The sequence below is a fragment of the Hyla sarda genome, chromosome 4 (assembly GCF_029499605.1).
Source record: "Hyla sarda isolate aHylSar1 chromosome 4, aHylSar1.hap1, whole genome shotgun sequence".
Taxonomy (NCBI): domain Eukaryota; kingdom Metazoa; phylum Chordata; class Amphibia; order Anura; family Hylidae; genus Hyla; species Hyla sarda.
In genome coordinates, this window is record NC_079192.1 from 324,280,608 (window position 1) to 324,302,128 (window position 21,521).

General features: G+C 42.8%; 1 protein-coding gene across 3 annotated transcripts in view; it reads left to right on the forward strand.

Moving 5' to 3' along the window:
- Window positions 1-21,521, forward strand: part of HRH2 (histamine receptor H2) — a 128,533-nt gene that overhangs the window by 21,899 nt on the left and 85,113 nt on the right. The window contains exon 1 of one of the 3 annotated variants that reach the window (XM_056574971.1): window positions 20,473-20,559. The exons of the other annotated variants lie outside the window; for them this stretch is intronic. The gene's annotated coding sequence lies outside the window, so the exon portion shown is untranslated. Of the gene's footprint in view, window positions 1-20,472; window positions 20,560-21,521 lie in introns of those variants that run through there. 3 annotated transcript variants of the gene reach the window in all.

The following is a 21,521-nucleotide window of genomic DNA, read 5'->3' on the forward strand; positions in this document are numbered from 1 at the left end:
AGTTAATATCTTTTACGGATCCCTTTGGCAAATATCACAGCTTGTAAATGCTTTTTGTAGCCAGCCAAGAGTCTTTCAATTCTTGTTTGAGGTATCTTTGCCCATTCTTCCTTACAAAAGTCTTCCAGTTCTTTGAGATTTATCGGCTGTCTGTCAAGTACTGCTCTTTTAAGGTCTATCCATAGATTTTCAATTATGTTGAGGTCAGGAGATTGTGAAGGCCATGGCAAAACCTTCAGTTTACGCCTCTTGATGTAATCCCCTGTGGATTTCGAGATGTGTTTAGGATCATTATCCATTTGTAGAAGCCAACCTCTCTTTAACATCAGCTTTTTTCACAGATGGCATCAAGTTAGCTTCCAAAGTTTGCTGAAATTTTATTGAATCCATTTTTCTTTCTACTCGTGAGATGTTCCCTGTGCCACTGGCTGCAATACAACCCCAAAGCATGATTGATCCACCCCCATGCTTAACAGTTGGACAGAGGTTATTTTCATTAAACTCTGTTACCCTTCTTCTACAAATGTACCTTTGCTCATTCTGGCCAAAAAGTAAAATTTTAGCCTCATCGGTCCACAGAACGTGTTTCCAAAATGCATCAGGCTTGTCTATATATTCATTTGCAAAGTTCAAACACTGTTTTTTGTGGTGAGGACGTAGAAGAGGTTTTCTTATGATGACTCTTCCATGAAGACCATATTTGTACAATTATCTCTTTATAGTGGAATAGTGTACCACAACTCCAGTGTCTGCCAGATCTTTCTGGAGGGATTGTGCAGTCAAACATGGGTTTTGAATTGTTTTTCTCACAATCCTGCAAGCTGTTCTGTCTGATATTTTTCTTGGTCTTCCAGATCTTGCTTTAACTTCCACTGTTCCTGATGACTGCCATTTCTTAATTGCATTCCAAACAGAGGATATTGACATCTGAAAATGTTCTGCTATATTCTTATAGCCTTCTCTAGCTTTATGAGCGTCAACTATTTTCAGTTTCAGATTTCTAGACAACTGCTTAGAAGAACTCATGGTGCTGATTGTTGGGGCAAGGTCAGATGAGTCTGGGCATTTAAAATCTTTGAGATTGACATCACTTGGTCTTCCCAGATGATGACTGAGAACAATCCATGACCCTGGCAGGTCTCAGCTTTGCAAAGGGGGCCGTGCATGCTATAAATTCTGCAGGGTGCCCAAACTTTTGCAGACACCATTTTTTTGTTTTCTGTTATTTTGAAAGTGTAGATGATGGAAATAAAATCTAACTTTTGTTGACATATTATAAGAAAGTCTAATCTGTAGAATGTCTAATGTGATGCCTTTTGCAGATTTTTCCATCTTCCCTTGGCTTCTTTGTGCACATGAATACAAATTTTTACCTGGGGTGCCCAAACTTTTGATCCCCACTGTATATGGATTTCATCCATGGTTTTCATCCTGTACTAATAATATTACTGATAATCCTGAAGTTGAAACTTTTTTGAGGAGTAAACTGTGCACAGTTTGGGCCAAGGTTCAAAAGAACCTGATAAAAAGCCTAAGATGTACAAAGTAAATACGCCAACAAGAGACGTACTTGTGGGATTAAATTTAAAGTAGGTGATAAAGTATGGCTGTCTACAAAAATTTGCGTCTCAAGGTGCCGTCTAAAAAGTTGGCTTCTCGGTTTATTGGGCCTTTTGAGGTTATTGAAGTTATTAATCGAATCCGTTACAGATTAAAATTGCCTACTTCATTTAAGGTCCATAATGTTTTTCATTGTTCTTTACTGAAATTGTATATTCCTTCACAATCCCGTGTTCCTGTGCCTCCTTCTCCTGTTAAAATCAATGGAGAACTGGATTATGAGGTCTCCAAAATATTGGACAGTTGTCAGGTACAAAACTCGGTCGAATATGTGGTTCATTGGAAAGGGTATGGTCCGGAGGAGAGATTGTGGGTTCCAGCTTCTTCCATTCATGCTTCCACCTTGGTCAAGAAATTCCACAACTCTCATCTGGACAAACCCAAACCAAAATGTAAGGGTCCCTCCTAAAAGGGGGGAGGGGGCACTGTCAGAAGCCATAGGGTTAATCAGTTCTGACAGTTTCTTTTGTTTACATTTTGTTGCTGGGTAACGCCCGGCTTTCTGGACTGATCAGCTGACCTTGATTGCAGCATCTGTCCTGGCTCCTATATAAGCTGGCAGTCTGCTCTCACACCCTGCCTGCGAAAGAGCATAATCTCCTAGCTAGCATGTATATTGTATCCTGTATTTTTTGTATATCTGACCTATTGGCTCCGTACTCTGGCCCTTCTCCTGTTTCTGTGGCTTGGCACTTCTGTGACCTCTTGGACCTGACTCTGCTTGTGGACTGTGACTTTTTGTGTGTGTGTGTGTGTGTGTTTAGATATCATTTCTGTTAGTCTGTGTGCTCCCTTACAGTATCTTGACTTTGACTGTGTTGTAGTTTGTTGTTTTGACACTAACTTCCCTCACTATTTCAGGAAGGGTCCGTCAACATGGTTGTCGATCCGCTGCCTAAGGCAGATAGGCAAGTAGGCAGGGAAAGGGGGAGTGGGTGAGAATAGTTTTTGATTCTTGGTTTCAATGTCAATAAATGTTATTTACCAGGAAAGATTAAAGACAAGACAGAGGGAATATATATATATATATATATATATATATAATACAGGAATATGGGTGCACTACTGTGGTAGATGTATACAATGACATTGGCTATCCCTCAACACTGATGTTAAAATTGAGACATTCGCCAGTGTATCCTTATATGGAGGACACACCAGAGCCCGCACACCAACGCCAAGGTTTCTCAAGATGGTGCGAGACCTACGCTAATCCTACCTGTGCTTGATAAGCAAAACAGGGGCCAGTGGGCAATTACGGCAGCATTCGGTCGACTCACAACTTCCTCCCAGATACCCTCCAGCGTGACTGAGCACACATGCAATGGGAGGAGGGAGGCAAGCTGCAAGCCCCACCTGAGTTAGCTAATATGGATGCCTGGCCTCACAGGTGCTACCTTAATGCTGCCTTGAAGATATTCAAGGCGCATTAATTTTGGAGTTTACACACCTCCAAGTATAAAATTTAAACAAACAACAAAAAACGTGGTCTCAAATGGCTGGAGGTGCTCAAACCCCAAATGCGGTTGTGCATTTATACTGGGGGAGCAGATCCTGCCCTTGTAGTCCGTTGCTAAGGGCGATCCCCAGCATAAAAATGCATACAATGGAGGATGCCTGCAACAGACTACAAGTGCCACAATAGAGTCCTACACCAGATAAACGGTGTGGATGTGTAACAATTAGAATACAATACAGGAATATGGGTGCACTACTGTGGTAGATGTATACAATGACATTGGCTGTCCCTCAACACTGATGTTAAAATTGAGACATTCGCCAGTGTATCCTTATATGAAGGACACACCAGAGCCCGCACACCAACGCCAAGGTTTCTCAAGATGGTGCGAGACCTACGCTAATCCTACCTGTGCTTGATAAGCAAAACAGGGGCCAGTGGGCAATTACGGCAGCATTCGGTCGACTCACAACTTCCTCCCAGATACCCTCCAGCGTGACTGAGCACACATGCAATGGGAGGAGGGAGGCAAGCTGCAAGCCCCACCTGAGTTAGCTAATATGGGTGCCTGGCCTCACAGGTGCTACCTTAATGCTGCCTTGAAGATATTCAAGGCACATTAATTTTGGAGTTTACACACCTCCAAGTATAAAATTTAAACAAACAACAAAAAACGTGGTCTCAAATGGCTGGAGGTGCTCAAACCCCAAATGCGGTTGTGCATTTATACTGGGGGAGCAGATCCTGCCCTTGTAGTCCGTTGCTAAGGGCGATCCCCAGCATAAAAATGCATACAATGGAGGATGCCTGCAGCAGACTACAAGTGCCACAATAGAATCCTACACCAGATAAACGGTGTGGATGTGTAACAATTAGAATACAATACAGGAATATGGGTGCACTACTGTGGTAGATGTATACAATGACATTGGCTATCCCTCAACACTGATGTTAAAATTGAGACATTCGCCAGTGTATCCTTATATGAAGAACACACCAGAGCCCGCACACCAACGCCAAGATTTCTCAAGATGGTGCGAGACCTACGCTAATCCTACCTGTGCTTGATAAGCAAAACAGGGGCCAGTGGGCAATTACGGCAGCATTCGGTCGACTCACAACTTCCTCCCAGATACCCTCCAGCGTGACTGAGCACACATGCAATTGGAGGAGGGAGGCAAGCTGCAAGCCCCACCTGAGTTAGCTAATATGGGTGCCTGGCCTCACAGGTGCTCCCTTAATGCTGCCTTGAAGATATTCAAGGCGCATTAATTTTGGAGTTTACACACCTCCAAGTATAAAATTTAAACAAACAACAAAAAACGTGGTCTCAAATGGCTGGAGGTGCTCAAACCCCAAATGCGGTTGTGCATTTATACTGGGGGAGCAGATCCTGCCCTTGTAGTCCGTTGCTAAGGGCGATCCCTAGCATAAAAATGCATACAATGGAGGATGCCTGCAGCAGACTACAAGTGCCACAATAGAGTCCTACACCAGATAAACGGTGTGGATGTGTAACAATTAGAATACAATACAGGAATATGGGTGCACTACTGTGGTAGATGTATACAATGACATTGGCTATCCCTCAACACTGATGTTAAAATTGAGACATTCGCCAGTGTATCCTTATATGAAGGACACACCAGAGCCCGCACACCAACGCCAAGGTTTCTCAAGATGGTGCGAGACCTACGCTAATCCTACCTGTGCTTGATAAGCAAAACAGGGGCCAGTGGGCAATTACGGCAGCATTCGGTCGACTCACAACTTCCTCACAGATACCCTCCAGCGTGACTGAGCACACATGCAATGGGAGGAGGGAGGCAAGCTGCAAGCCCCACCTGAGTTAGCTAATATGGGTGCCTGGCCTCACAGGTGCTACCTTAATGCTGCCTTGAAGATATTCAAGGCGCATTAATTTTGGAGTTTACACACCTCCAAGTATAAAATTTAAACAAACAACAATATATATATATATATATATATATATATATATATATATATTCTTTTAAATACATAAAGGGAATCAGCACAGTAAGGGAGGAGAGCATATATAAAAGAGGAAAAACTACCACAAGGACATAGTTTTATATTAGAGGTGTAAAGGTTTATACAGTAATATCAGAATGGATTACTTTACTGAGAGAGAAGTGGATGCATGGAATAATCTTTCCTGCAGAAGTGGTAGTTGAAAATACAGTGAAGGCGTTTAGGCATGCATGGGATAGGCAGAAGCCTATCCTTCATATAAGATAGGCCCAGGTACTATTCATAGTATTCAGAATAATTGACAGACGAGATGGGCCAAATGGTTCTTATCTGCAGATATATTTTATGTTTCTATATATAGAGTAAAAACCATCTCTATAATAGACGTACTTCTTACAGTGAGACCAATAGCCATGCAAAAGCCAACCCCCCATCCTGATATATCTATTTTGCTTTATGAAATCCCAGAAAATGATAGGCACAGGGGTTTTAAATGCACACACATATAGACCCTTGAATAACTGTTGACCTCTTTTCCCTTGCTTGGGACATGTAGAGAATGTTTACACAGGTCATGGAGGGTTCTGATATCTGTCTGTTTTCTTGGTGCTAACACAGTCACACTTCTCAAAATGGCATTGCACATATGAGACATACACTATTGAGGAGGATTAATAGAGTAAGTTGCAAATCCAAGTAGTCTATGACATTGGCTGAAAATATTTTTAAAGATAATTTTTCAACTCTGTATCTTCTTAGCGCTTAAATGTCAAAAAGGTGTTGCTGAGATTCATTCCTCCCTCATTTTCTGCAATATGGACAGCTTAGATCATACTGTATGTCCGAACTGGTCGATGTGACAAAGGAATCCTAATGAGTGTGACTCTCCTCACCTCCACTGATGATAGGTCTATTACATCTCTGTATGGTAAATTGCAGAAATGATTTCTCTTACCTGCCCTTCACACTGTGGGTAAATGATGGGTTACTATACTCCAAGATGCCAAGGCCCAAGATCACATTGTGCTGGGCTTACAAACATGTAATGAAAGGTAGAGGGAGACACAACTTAAATTAATACATACAGCCATATATGTGTTTACCCTACCTTCCTCTCCTGGCAATCCTCATAGAAATGATCATTGCCCTAAATGACACTTGAACTTGAAAGGATAATGCGATTTTATAACTTTTCAACCAGTCATCAGCCATAATTTGTATTATCATTTTATAAGCTATGAGTATGTTATTCAGTCGACAGATTCCTTTTAAGATATACATTTGTATACTAGGGTAAAAAATAGTAAAAGGAAAACCCTATCCCCTAAAAAAGTTCACAGACAGTAAAAAAAGAAAAAAAAATGTCTTGGAAACCAGTACTAAATGTCAAATGGTCATCCAAAAAAAATTCTAAATATGATGTCAGTTTGTCTTTTACACTGGAGGTTGTGACTTTTAGATGGAAACAATGTGGATTTACCACCCAGCCATGATAACTGTACCCAATATAGACTGAGACAAAAGTGGAAAATCTTTTTTTCTTCATCAATGTTTCAACAATTCACAGAAGCAATCCAAAAGCTTTATATTCTATGGTAATTATCTTCAATTGTTTTCATTTCTGTACATTCTATGATACATATGCTGTATGATTTTACCAGTTTTACTGTTATTGTATTCAGCAATTTTTCCAAAAGTGATGCCTTACAAACTTTTATTTCCACTTCTTTTATATCTCCCCCATATTCTTCCATGCTATACGGAGGTAAAGACAAACACATCCACCCTCAGGAGTAGTGTTGAGCGGCATAGGCTATATTCGAATTCGCAAAATTTTGCAAATATATGGACGAATATTCGTCATATATTCGCTAAATTCGCATATTCGTAATATTCGCGTTTTTTTCACATATGCGAAAATTTGCATATGTGAAAATTTATGAACTTTATAGCAAGTATACCAGTGTAACTTGATAGAAGCTGCAGACGGGAGGGATCAATATTCGCAAATAATCGTGAATTTGCGAATATGCGATATTCGTGAAAAAAATCCGAATTGCGAATATTCGTTAGCAACACTAATCATAAGCAATAGGAAGCCAATTAACCTATTAGTATGTTTTTTAAGTATTGTAGATAACTACATGACCCATGAAAACACATTGAAGGCAAGTACAGTTATTCAACAAATTGCCTTGAATCCTGTATTATTTGCATGTCACCGATTAGTATCAGTTCTACAAGAGAAAAAAAAATACACTTTCGAAATACATCGCTCTCCAGAAAATAGACATTGAAAACATTGTCCTTCTTAGCCTGGTCTCCTTTATAAAGTGCTTAGAAAGCAGATGATGCATTACTATTTCATAAGAACCTATCAGTCAAGTTATGCTGCACCCACTAAGGGCTTTATAATATAGGGACAGAAATGCTGTTTTCAAAGTTCCTTATGCTGGGATGTAGTTTAGGTTCAGAGAGTCTACATAAAAAAAATAAAAAAAAAATAGTAAAGCTGGGCTTACATCTGCATTGAAGCTCCATGTAAATGATAGGACATAAGCAGAGAAAAAAATACTGCAGATTATTTTCTGTTTAACTCCTGCCAACAAATGGACACCAAACAGAAACCAGATGGACCCCCACGATCATTCTATGCGGAGTTTCTGCTGAAGTCTCAGAAACATCTGTGTACCGAGACTGAAGACGTGATGTCATGCCACGCCCCCTCCATTTATGTTTATGGGAGGGGGCGTGATGGGGGTCATGCCCCTCCCATAGACATAAATGGAGGGGGCATGGCGTGACGTCACGTCTCCAGTCCCGGAAACACAGAGGTTTCCAAGACTGGAGGAGAAGTTCTGCATAGAATGCGGGTGCTGCACAGAGATTGTGGGGTCCCAGGGGGGGCCAACAATCAGACATCTTATCCCCTATCCTTTGGATAGAGGATAAGATGTCTTTGGCCGACACACCCTTTTAACCCCTTAAGGACAAAGTACGTATGAGTACGTCCTTGGTCCCGCTCCTGTGATATAACGCGGGGTCCCACGGTGACCCTGCATCATATCTCGGCATGCCTGGCATCATAGTGAAGCCAGGACCTGCCGCTAATAGCGCGCGGCACTGATCGCGGTGCCGCGCTATTAACCCTTTAGCCGCACGCTCAAAGCTGAGCCACGAGGCTAAAAGTGAAAGTGCCAGTTAGCTCAGGGAGCTGTTCGGGATCGCCGCGGCCGCTGCATCCCGAACAGCTGTACTACAGGAGGAAGGTATCTTACCTTCTTTCCTGCAGTCCGATCGCCTGAGATCCAGGCTTGAGCAATCAATCGCCGAAAACCCTGATCAATGCATCCCTATGGAGATCCATTGAACACTGTTAAAGACCAGTAAATGCAATGTTATAGCCCCCTATGGGGGCTATAATATTGCAAAAGAAAAGTGTAAAAAAATCATTATCCCTTTGAATTATCCCTTCTCCTAATAAAAGTTCACCCGGCATTTCCAATAATAAAAAATAAAAAAAAACAGTGTAAATAAAAACAAAAATAAACATATGTGGTATCGCCACGTGTGGAAATGTCAGAATGAAAAAAAATATGCCGCTAATTAAACCGCACGGTCAATGGCGTACGCGCAAAAAAATTCCAAAGTCCAAAATAGCGTATTTTTGGTCACTTTTTATATCATGAAAAGATAAATAAAAAGCGATCAAAAAGTCAGATCAATACAAAAATGGTACCGACAAAAACTTCAGATCCCGGCACAAAAAATGAAGCCTCATAGCACCCTGAACACGGAAAAATAAAAAAGTTATAGGGGTCAGAAGATGACAATTTTAAACGTATAAATTTTCCTGCATGTAGTTATGATTTTTTTCTGAAGTAATACAAAATCAAACCTATACATGTAGGGTATCATTTTAACTCTATGGACCTAGAAAATAAAGATAAGGTGTCATTTTTACCGAAAAATGTACTACGTAGAAACGGAAGCCCCAAAAGTTACAAAATGGCTGTTTTTTTTTCAATTTTGTTCCACAATGATTTTTTTCCCATTTCGCCGTAAATTTTTGGGTAAAATGACTGATATCATTGCAAATTAGAATTGGTGGCGCAAAAAATAAGCCATAATACAGATTTGTAGGCGCAAAATTTAAACAGTTATGATTTTTTCAAGGTAAGGAGGAAAAAACGAAAGAGCAAAAACCGAAAAATGCCCGGTCCTTAAGGGGTTAACAGCAGCCTGTAAAAAGTTGCTGCTGCCCCTGCTGGCAAGCCACTGATTTGTCCCTATGTTATACTGCCCTCACTTGACTGACAGGTTCCTTTTATTAAATTTTATTTAAAAAAAATGTACTACATAGAAACGGAAGCCCCCAAAAGTTACAAAATTGCAGTATTTTTTTAATTTTGTCGCACAATGATTTTTTTCCCCGTTTCGCCGTAGATTTTTGGGTAAAATGACTGATATCATTACAAAGTAGAATTGGTGGTGCAAAAAATAAGCCATAATACAGATTTGTAGGTGCAAGGGGTTAACAGCAGCCTGTAAAAAGTTGCTGCTGCCCCTGCTGGCAAGCCACTGATTTGTCCCTATGTTATACTGCCCTCACTTGACTGACAGGTTCCTTTTATTAGATTTTATAAAAAAAAAAAAAAAAGTTCCACTTTGTCTTTTACCCCTTAAGGACATAGGGCATATCCATACACCCCCGTTTCCAAGTCCTTAAGGACCGAGGGCGTATGGATACGCCCTGAACATTTCCGGCCCCCACCGCTAGCCGGAGGGGAGCCGGGGCCGGATGCCTGTTGAAATCGTTCAGCAGGCATCCCGGCATATCGCCCAGGGGGGTCATTATGTCCCCCCATGTCGGCGATTGCCGCAGATCGCTGGACAATTCAGTCCAGCGATCTGCAGCGGATTCCGGGTCAATCGGGTCTCCAGTGACCCGATGACCCGGAATTACTGGCTGATCGGGGCCGTCAGAGATGGCCCCGAACAGCCAGAGCCAGCAGGGGTGAGGTGGCACTGGTGCCACCTCACGATCGCCCTGATTCGTTGGCCGGATTCCCGGCCAACCAATCAGGGCGCCTGCTGCGGGTGTCACTCCCGCAACCCGCTCCGCCCCACTTCCGGAGGACGTGAGCGGGTGCGGGCAGGAGACCCCGGGTGCTGGGGACCCCGATCCCCGGCATCCCTGTTGGGATCGGGGCCCCAGGAGCGACGGCGGCGGCGGGACTGACCTGTTCCCTGAGCAGCAGCAGCAGCAGGAGGTGAGTGACAGCCTCCTGCTGTTGCTTAGCAACAGCTCCCAGCATGCAAAAAGGGCATGCTGGGAGCTGTAGTTATGCAACAGCAGGAGGCAGACCACCACAACTCCCAGCATGCCCTTATGGGCATGCTGGGACTTGTAGTTTTGCAACAGCTGGAGGCACATTCTTTCTATAGAAAAGTGTACCTTCAGCTGTTGTATAACTACAACTCCCAGCTTGCACAATCAGCTAAAGTGCATGCTGGGAGTTGTAGTGATGCATCTGGTGGTTGCATAACTACAACTTCCAGCATGCCCGTTGGCTGTCGGTGACTGCTGAGAGTTGTAGTTTTGCAACAGCTGAAGGCACACTGAGTTAAGTAGCAAACCAGTGTGTCTCCAGCTGTTGCATAACTACAATCCCCAGCATCTCCAGCCAATTTATTATGCCTCCGGCTGTTGCATAACTACAAGACCCAGCATGCCCTTCCGCTGTCCGTACATGCTGGGGGTTGTAGCTTTTGCAAAAGCTGAAGGTACACTGGTTGCAAAACACTGTGTGTCTCCAGCTGTTGCAAAACTACAACTCCCAGCATGCACTGATAGACCATACATGCTGGGAGTTGTAGTTTTGCAACAGCTGGATGTTTCTCTCTCCCCCCCCCCCTAATGTGAACGTACAGGGTACACTCACATGGGCGGAGGATTACAGTAAGTATCCGGCTGCAAGTTTGAGCTGCGGCAAATTTTCTGCCGCTGCTCAAACTGCCAGCGAGAAACTACTGTGAACCCCCGCCAGTGTGACTGTACCCTAAAAACACTACACTACACTAACACAAAATAAAAAGTAAAAACCACTACATATACACATACCCCTACACAGCGCCCCTCCCCAATAAAAATGAAAAACGTCTGGTACGTCACTGTTTCCAAAACGGAGCCTCCAGCGGTTGCAAAACTAAAACTCCCAGCATGCACTGATAGCTTTTGCAAAAGCTGAAGGTACACTGGTTGCAAAACACTGAGTTTGTTACCAAACTCGGTGTTTAACAACCTGTGTGTCTCCAGCTGTTGCAAAACTACAACTCCCAGCATGCACTGATAGACCATACATGCTGGGAGTTGTAGTTTTGCAACAGCTGGATGTCCCCCCCCCCAATGTGAACATACAGGGTACACTCACATGGGCGGAGGATTACAGTAAGTATCCGGCTGCAAGTTTGAGCTGCGGCAAATTTTCTGCTGCAGCTCAAGCTGCCAGCGAGAAACTACTGTGAACCCCCGTCCGTGCGACTGTACCCTAAAAACACTACACTACACTAACACACAATAAAATAAAAAGTAAAAAACACTTCATATACACATACCCCTACACAGCCCCCCTACCCAATAAAAATGACAAACGTCTGGTACGCCACTGTTTCCAGAACGGAGCCTCCAGCTGTTGCAAAACAACTACTCCCAGTATTGCCAGATAGCCACTGACTGTCTAGGCATGCTGGGAGTTTTACAACAGCTGGAGGCCCCCTGTTTGGGAATCACTGGCGTAGAATACCCCTATGTCCACCCCTATGCAAGTCCCTAATTTAGGCCTCAAATGAGCATGGCGCTCTCACTTTGGAGCCCTGTCGTATTTCAAGGCAACAGTTTAGGGCCACATATGGGGTATCGCCGTACTCGAGAGAAATTGGGCTTCAAATTTTGGGGGGTATTTTCTGCTATTACCCTTTTTAAAAATGTAAAATTTTTGGGAAAACAAGCATTTTAGGTAAAAAAAAAAATTTTTTTTACATATACAAAAGCCATGAAACACCTGTGGGGTATAAAGGTTCACTTAACCCCTTGTTACGTTCCCCGAGGGGTTTAGTTTCCAAAATGGTATGCCATGTGTTTTTTTTTTGCTGTCCTGGCACCATAGGGGCTTCCTAAATGCGGCATGCCCCCAGAGCAAAATTTGCTTTCAAAAAGCCAAATGTGACTCCTTCTCCTCTGAGACCTGTAGTGCGCCAGCAGAGCACTTTTCACCCCCATATGGGGTGTTTTCTGAATCGGGAGAAATTGTGTTTCAAATTTTGGGGGGTATTTTCTGCTATTACCCTTTTTAAAAATGTAACATTTTTGGGAAACCAAGTATTTTAGGTAAAAATTTTTTTTTTTTTTTTTTACATATGCAAAAGTCGTGAAACACCTGTAGGGTATTAAGGTTTACATTACCCCTTGTTACGTTCCCCGAGGGGTCTAGTTTCCAAAATGGTATGACATGTCGTATTTTTTTTGCTGTTCTGGCACCATAGGGGCTTCCTAAATGCGGCATGCCCCCAGAGCAAAATTTGCTTTCAAAAAGCCAAATGTGACTCTTCTCTTCTGAGACCTGTAGTGCGCCAGCAAAGCAATTTTCACCCCCATATGGGGTGTTTTCTGAATCGGGAGAAATTGGGTTTAAAATTTTGGGGGGTATATTCTGCTATTACCCTTTTTAAAAATGTAAAATTTTTGGGAAACCAAGCATTTTAGGTAAAAAAAAATATTCTTTTACATATGCAAAAGTCGTGAAACACCTGTAGGGTATTAAGGTTCACTTTACCCCTTGTTACGTTCCCTGAGGGGTCTAGTTTCCAAAATGGTATGCCATGTTTGTTTGTTTTTTGCTGTCCTGGCACCATAGGCACACCATTGGCTTCCTAAAGGTGACATGCCCCCCAAAAACCATTTGTCGCTCCTTCCCTTCTGAGCCCTCTACTGCGCCCGCTGAACAATTAACATAGACATATGAGGTATGTGCTTACTCGAGAGAAATTGGGTTTCAAATACAAGTAAAAATTTTCTCCTTTTTACCCCTTGCAAAAATGAAAAAATTGGGTCTACGAGAACATGCGAATGTAAAAAATGAAGATTATGAATTTTCTCCTTCACTTTGCTGCTATTCCTGTGAAACACCTAAAGGGTTAATACACTTACTGAATGTAATTTTGAATACTTCGGGGGGTGTAGTTTTTATAATGGGGTCTTTTATGGGGTATTTCTAATATGAAGACCCTTCAAATCCACTTCAAACCTGAACTGGTCCATGAAAAATAGCGAGTTTGAAAATTTTGTGAAAAATTTCAAAATTGCTGCTGAACTTTGAAGCCCTCTGGTGTCTTCCAAAAGTAAAAACTCATAAATTTTATGATGCAAACATATTGTATATGTGAACCCAAAAAAAATTATTTTGAATATCCATTTTCCTTACAAGCAGAGAGCTTCAAAGTTAGAAAAATGCAAAATTTTCATTTTTTTCATCAAATTTGGGGATTTTTCACCAAGAAAGGATGCAAGTTACCATAAAATTTTACCACTAAGTTAAAGTAGAATATGTCACGAAAAAACAATCTCGGAATCAGATTGATAACGAAAAGCATTCCAGAGTTATTATTGTTTAAAGGGACAGTGGTCAGAATTGCAAAAAATGCTCTGGTCCTTAAGGTGAAAAAGGGCTCGGTCCTTAAGGGGTTAAATAGATCCTTTGCTTGAGTCACATCATAAAGTCTAGCACTATTTTAATCTTCTCCATCCCTTATGGAATGTCCTTAGATAGCTAGACGTGCTCTGTTCTTCAACTAAAAACAGATTTGTTGCATAAGCATCATTATCTAGTCTACTGGATCAGAAGGTTGACATTAAAACATCCACATTTATAAAAATATTAAAAATAAATATAGTGCAATACAAGAAAACATTGAAAATAATTTATTATATAGATACATCTATCTAGCTGATTTTGAACCACACGACAACGTTATAAACAAGACGTCGGTCCATTTGTACAGTGCTGCCTTATCAATATTGTAATTAAATGTATCATTGGTATTATTAACAATGGGGACCACTTTTAACCATATTAGGGGACATACTGTGCGCAGGTAAAATAAAATATATTACTTTGACCAGAATAGATGCCCATTGCTCCAGGAGAAACAACAATGCAAATATCTTGGTGGTTTTATAATTTACTACAAAAAAAAGATATTTCACAGCAATTTACAGAAATGTTATGCATTTACATTACTGGAGCGATGGAGGAAACACACTCATATATAAGCTTCATGCAGATGTTGTCCTTGGTCAAATTCTAGTGCAGGATTCCAGTGCTGAAAGTCCTAGTATTAAAGGGGGTTCTCCGCCCCTAGACATCTTATCCCGGGGATCCCGCTGCTCCCGGGGTTCATTTAGAGCATTGGGTGCAGAGCCAGAGGCTTGTGACATCACGGCCACCCCACGCCAGTGATGTAGCGACCATGCCCCCTCAATGCAAGTCTATGGGAGGAGGCGTGATTGACATCACGCCTCCTCCTATAGACTTGCATTGAGGAGGCATGGCCATGACGTCATGAGCAGAGTGTGGCCGTGATGTCACAAGCCTCTGCCCCATATCGCCAGTCATCTGGCACGGAGCGAAGTTCGCTCCATGCACGAATGTCTGGAATTCCGCAGCCGAGATCGCAGGGGTCCCCAGCTGCGGGACCACTGCGATCAGACATCTTATCCCCTATCCTTTGGATAGAGAATAAGATGTCTAGGGGCAGAGTACCCCTTTAACCTCTTGAAGACCAAGGGTGTACAGCTATGCCCATTGCGCCCTGGTGCTTAAGGACCAAGGGCATACCTGTACGCCCGTGGGAATTTCGGTCACCGTGACACGCCAGGCGGTTACCGGACCGGGATGCCTGCTGAAATTATTCAGCAGGCATCCAGTGACAATGCCATGGGGGGGAACCCCCCCATGTCGGTAATCAATTCAGCGGCGGTTTACGGCGATTCCAGGCTGATCGGATCTCTGACAACCCGATAGTTGATATGAGCGAGGTGGCAGGGGTGCAACCTCCTCCTATCCCCTGCCATTGGTCGGTTAGGACCAATGGCAGTTGGGGGTGGGGGGTGGGGGGTTAAAGCGCAACTGTCATGAAATTTTAGTGTAATAACCTGCACACAGCCTTTGTACTGTGTGCAGGTGTTGTGTACAGCAATTATTTTACCTCATATTTGCAGGCTTTCGTATCGCTAAAAAGTGCTTTTAATCAAAGTCACTGACGGTCGGCTAGGCATGGTGCAAGGTATGCGATGCCCTGCCGCCACGCCCGCCCACTTTGTATCTCAGTGCTGGAACAGCTGTGTGATTGACATACAGGTCCCAGCGCATGCGCCCTTCAATGTAATGTGCGCTCTGCTGCATGTCATCCAGCAAGAGCTCGCTCCTCCAGCGAGTGCTCGCTCACACGCTCTCTGCACCTAGCCCTGCGCAGGCACACTGAGGAGGATGACAGCTGCGCGAGCGAACGCTCGCTGGAGGAGCGAGCACTTGCTGGATGACATGCAGCGGCGCGCATGTTACATTAGTTGAAGGGCACATGCACTGGGACCTGTGTGTCAATCACACAGAGGTCCCAGCACTGAGATACAAAGTGGGCATGTGGGTGGGCGTGGCAGCGGCGGGGCATCGCGTACCTCACACCACGCCTATCCGACAGTCAGTGGCTTTGATTAAATGCACTTTTTAGCGTCACAAAAGCCTGCAAATATGAGGTAAAATAATTGCTGTACACAACACCTGCACACAGTACAAAGGCTGTGTGCAGGTTATTACACTAAAATTTCATGACAGTTGCGCTTAAAAGTTGAAATCCACGCTCTGCCCGGCCCTGGATGTCCGGGCAGAGTGGGGGAGGGGATGGCTGCGGGTGCCGGACCAGCGAAGGACCCGCGACAGACAGCGGAAAGGGATAGGCAGCGGCTAGGGACCAGCGACAGGCAGTGGTGGGACCGGCGTCAGGCAGCGGCGGGTCCAGCTGCAGTAAGGAGGCGGAGGCAGCAGTGAAGATCAGTGGTAAGTGATCTTCACTGCTGCCTTCTAGGAGTTGCCAAACTACAACTCCCAGCATGCTCAGGCAGTAAAAGGCTGTCTGGGCTTGCTGGGAGTTGTAGTTTTTCAATATCGGGGGGCCACAGTTTGGAACTGTAGCCCTTCCAGATGTTGCAAAACTACAACTCCCAGCATGCCCAGACAGTCCAGGCATGCTGGGAGTTGTAGTTCTGTAACATGTGGCCCTTCAGATGTTGCAGAACTACAACTCCCAGCATGCCTGGACAGTCTGAGAATGCTTGGAGTTGAAGTTTTACAACATCTGGAGGGCTACAGTTTGGACACCACTGCACAGTGGTCTACAAACAGCTCTCCTACAGTTGTTGCATAACTACAACTCCCAACATGTCCTTGGCTCTCTGGGCATGCTGGGAGTTGTAGTTTTGAAACAACTGGAGGCACACTGGTTGGGAAACACTGAGTTAAGTAACAAACTCAGTGTTTTGCAACTATTGTGCCTCCAACTGTTGCATAACTACAACCCCCAGCCAAAGGGCATGCTGGGAGTGTTAGTAGTATGCCTCCAGCTGTTGCATAACTACAAGTCCCAGCATGCCCTTCAGCTGCATGCTAAGAGTTGTAGTTTTTGCAACAGCTGAAGGCACACTGGTTGTGAAACACAGAGTGTGTTACCTAACTCAGTGGTTCGCAACAAGTGTGCCTCCAGCTGTTGCAAACTACAACTTTCAGCATGCACTGATAGACCATACATGCTGGGAGTTGCAGTTTTGCAACAACTGGAGACACATTGGTTGCAAAACACTGAGTTAAGTAACAAACTCTGTGTTTTGCAACCAGTGTGCCTCCAGCTGTTGCAAAACTACAACCCCCAGCATGGACGGACAGCCAAAAAGCATGGTATTTCCATACAGAAACGGGGTTACATTTTTGGGAGGATTTTTCTCTTAATACCCCTTGTGAAAATGAAAAATTTGGGGTAACACCAGCATTATAGTAAAAAAAATTAAAAAAAATCATTTTCACATCCAAATTTAGCGAAAATTTGTCAAATAACTGTAGGGTGTTAAGGCTCACTGTAGCCCATGTTACGTGCCTTGAGGCGTGTTGTTTCCCAAATAGTTTGCCATGTGGGGCTTTTTTTTAATGTTCAGGCACTATAGGGGCTTCCTAAATGTGACATGCCCCCCAAAAAACCATTTCAGCAAAATTTGCTTTCCAAAAGCCAAATGTGGCTCCTTCTCTTCTGAGCATTGTAGTTTGCCCGCAGTGCACTTGACGTCCACACATGGGGTATTTCCATACTTTTGGTGGGTATTTTTTGTCCTATTACCTCTTGTAAAAATGGTTCATTTGGTGATAAAACTGCATTTTAGTGAAAACATTTTTTTTTTCATTTACACGTCCCACTTTACCAAAAAGTCGGCAAACACTTGTGAGGTGTTATGGCTCACTGGACCCCTTGTTACGTGCCATGAGGGGTGTAGTTTCCAAAATGGTATGCCACGTGGGTTTATTATTATTATTATAAAAATTTTTTTATGCTGTTATGGCACCATAGGGGTTTCCTAAATGCAACATGCCCCCCAAAAACCATTTCAGTCTCCAAAATCCCACTGCCGCTCCTTCCCTTCGGAGCCCTCTAGTGCACCCACAGAGGCCTTTACGTTAACGTATGATGTATTTCCTTACTTATTTGGACCTGAGGAAGAGGGGGTCTAGCCCCTCGCAATGAGGAGTCCATCATTTTTAATTTAATAAAGCGTATCTCGTTTTATTACTTTGCCCGTCCGCATCGAAGTCCGCCGTGTGAGCGCCATTACGAGGAATCCTTTGCCTGCTCCTTCGGGACACCTTCAATTTCCTTACTCCAGAGAAATTGGGTTACACATTTTTTTTCTCCTTTTACACCTTTAAAAATTCAAAAACTACAAGAACTTGTTAATGTTAAAAATTTAGATTTTGAATTTTCTCCTTCATTTTGCTGCTACTCCTGTGAAACACCTAAAGGGTTAACAAACTTTCTGAATGACATTTTGAATACTTTGAGGGGTGCAGTTTTAATAATGGGGTCATTTGTGGGGTATTTTTAATATGAAGGCCCCTCAAATCGACGTCAAAACTGAACTGGTCCCTGAAAAATTCAGATTTTGAAAATTTTGTGAAAAATTTGAAAGTTGTTGCTGAACTTTGAAGCCCTCTGATGTCGTCCAAAAGTAAAAACATGTCAACTTTATGATGCAAACATAAAGTAGACATATTGCATATGCGAATCAATATATAATGTATTTATTATGTCTATTTCCCTTACAAGCAGAGAGCTTAAAAGTTATAACAAAGCAAAATTTTCAAATTTTTCATGAAATTTTCAAATTTTTCACCAAGAAATGATGCAAGTATCAACAAAAATTTACCATTATGTTAAAGTAGAACATGTCATGAAAAGACAACCTCAGAATCAAATTCATAAGTAAAAGCATCCCAGAGTTATTAATGCTTAAAGTGACAGTGGTCAGATGTTCAAAAAATGCTCTAGTCCTTAAGGTCAAAATGGGCTCGGTCCCCAAGGGGTTAACCACTAAGCTGATTTACTACCATTTTTAATTAGTTAGCTCCATCAGCATGTCTGCTAGGAAAATGACATCTCTGCTTAGATAAAAACTGACCCTATTAGGGACCAGCATGGCAAGCATGGGTTAAAACATGAATATGATGGGGTGAGTTTACCTGCTATAGTATCATATGGCCTGTAAAGTGACAAGCTACACCTACTCCCATACAGAAATGGTTGCCTCATTTGCTTCAAAATAGGAATACCAGTGACCTGACACTGGCATATGATGTCAGTTCCATTAAACAGCGTTAGACTAGACTCTGCTTTATTGCTAGTTCTGTTTTTTTTTTTTTTTTAATCTCTGAGAATTCAGCCATGCCTTTGAGATGCTAATACTAATCTCATTGAGACTAGCATCAGAAAATCAGAAAGAAATGAGTCTGCAGAGTTATTTTATTTCTCAACTCCAGCAGAGAACTCAAGAATGTTTTCAATGTACAATGTATGAAACGGCACAGCTGACATTTATGTGGCTTACAAAGGTAAGAGGACTACTTTAAGGATATGGCTTTAATGAAAAGGAAACGTGCACAATGGGTTTTTATTAGCCTTGGAGTACAGCACTGCTCAAAAGTTTGCATACCCTTGGAGAATTGGTAATATATGTAACAGTTTTAAAGAAAGCATGAGTGAGCCGGCAAAAGACATTTGCTTTGTTTGGTATGGGATTCATATTCCACTGTAGGTTGAATGACAAAAACATAAAAGAATAAACAAAAAAGAAATTCTGTTCAAAAGTCTGCATACTTCACAGAGGGAATAGTATACTTTTTGTTACAAGCCTTGTTGACCTCTCTCAAAATATAGTGGTTATGGTTGGGACTAATTTTGAAGGCTTTGGTTATGTTTTTATAACCTCTTCTATCTTTATAAAGTTCCATTACCTTGTTACGCATGTCTTTTGACAATTCTTTTCTGTTCCCTATGGCTCCCCATTTCACCTGCTTATTGCAATCATATGTGAACTAACCAACTCATTGACTATTTATGCACTCGTTATAAAAAAAAAAAAAAAACGAGCAAGAAATAACCTTTTATTGCAATTTTAACCTGTGTGTCACCTTATGTGGCTGTAACTACGTCAAACATTCAGAGGTATGTAATCTATTGAATGTTATTGTATGTAACACTCACGTTTCAGAAGACAGGAACTCCGGTAGATGTGGATCCACTGGACCTGTGTGGCAGATGACTTGGACTGTACGAGGGAGTGGAATATAAGGTGCTGCTGGTTTTCACCAGAGCACACCGCAAAGCAGGACGGACTTGCTGCGGCAGGCGGCATCCAGGTCGCTACCCCTGGCATGGCTTGACCACACAGGCTGCTGAGAAGATGCGAGGCACAGGAGGGATAAGGCAGCTCGTAGTCTGGATAGCAGAAGGTCAGGGAAGGTGGCACAGTAGCGTAGTCAAGATGTAGCAGGAGTTCAGTAGGCAGGCGGCAGAGGAGCAAGGTCAAAGTCACAAAGCAAGGGATCAGATACATGGCAAGGCAATACTGAGGAACGCTTTCTCTAAGGCACAAGGCAACAAAGATCTGGCAGGGGAGTGAGGAGGGTGGAGAAATGTATAAATGAGCCACAGGTGAATTACACTAATGAGCTTACTGGCCCTTTAAATCTTAAAGCTCCGGCGGTGACGGGGACACGCGCGCCGGACCAGAGAGGCAGAGGCGGAGGCAGGAAAAACACCCGGAGAGTGACGAACTGGGGCTCGAATGTGGGCTCATCCAGCGATGCCAGTCCCAGCCCCGTCAGCTGCAGCAGGTACAGGGACCATGAAGGGGACCATTACGTTATGCGGCTGGAGCGCATAACGTAACATTGTATTTATGTCTACTTGGATGTCTACGTGTCTTTACTATAGTTTCATATCAGTATTTATCATAGTTTCCATGGTCAGTAGGGGTTATGTCACTGGACAGAAGGTACCAGACCACATATGCACATTATGCTGTTAGTAAAGCTAATGCTGAACTGTCATTAGTTAAAACCACAAGACAGGAAAAACAACTCTGTGAATGAGTATGAAGACTAACATGTTTTGGGAGAGTGCAACATCTGCCGGGTCTTTTATATTCATTTTTTCTTGAACATTTTCTTTGTATAGTGTTGTGGCCCATTGTACTGCTGGGATTTAACCCATTGAGAACACTGCCTGTTTTTACCTTAATGACTGGGCCCCATTGTGGTTATATTTATTCTGTGGGTCAGTATGATTATAGTGATACCCAATTTATATAGCTTTTTATGTTCTTTTCCTTTTCATAACAAAATCCTTTGTTCCGCCTTTTTTTTTTGTGTTGCCTTGTTCCAAGAGCCATAGCAGTTTATTTTTCACCCCACCCCATTGTATGAGGGCATTTATTTTGTGAGCATTACACAGAATAAGATATCAGCAGGACGTATGTGTACGTCCATAATATTATTGCTATTATTTATTAACAAAGCACTCTTGGTTCCAGGGCACTTTGCATTTGATAGGGGTTAAAATACATGGCACCGGCTCAGGTACAGTGTATGTGACACAGAGTAAATTGCAGACTGATACAGAGGGAAAAAGGGGCAGACTGATCTACAAGAGGAGGATGTGCTGTTGACAATAATCGAAGTGAAGTGAACAGCAAAGCAGCAATAAATCTGGCAGCCATTCTCTGGAAAAACATGGCCCATCTAAAGGGTCCTTTTAATGAGGGCTGAGCAGCTTGTAAATGGTTAAATGGTGCTTG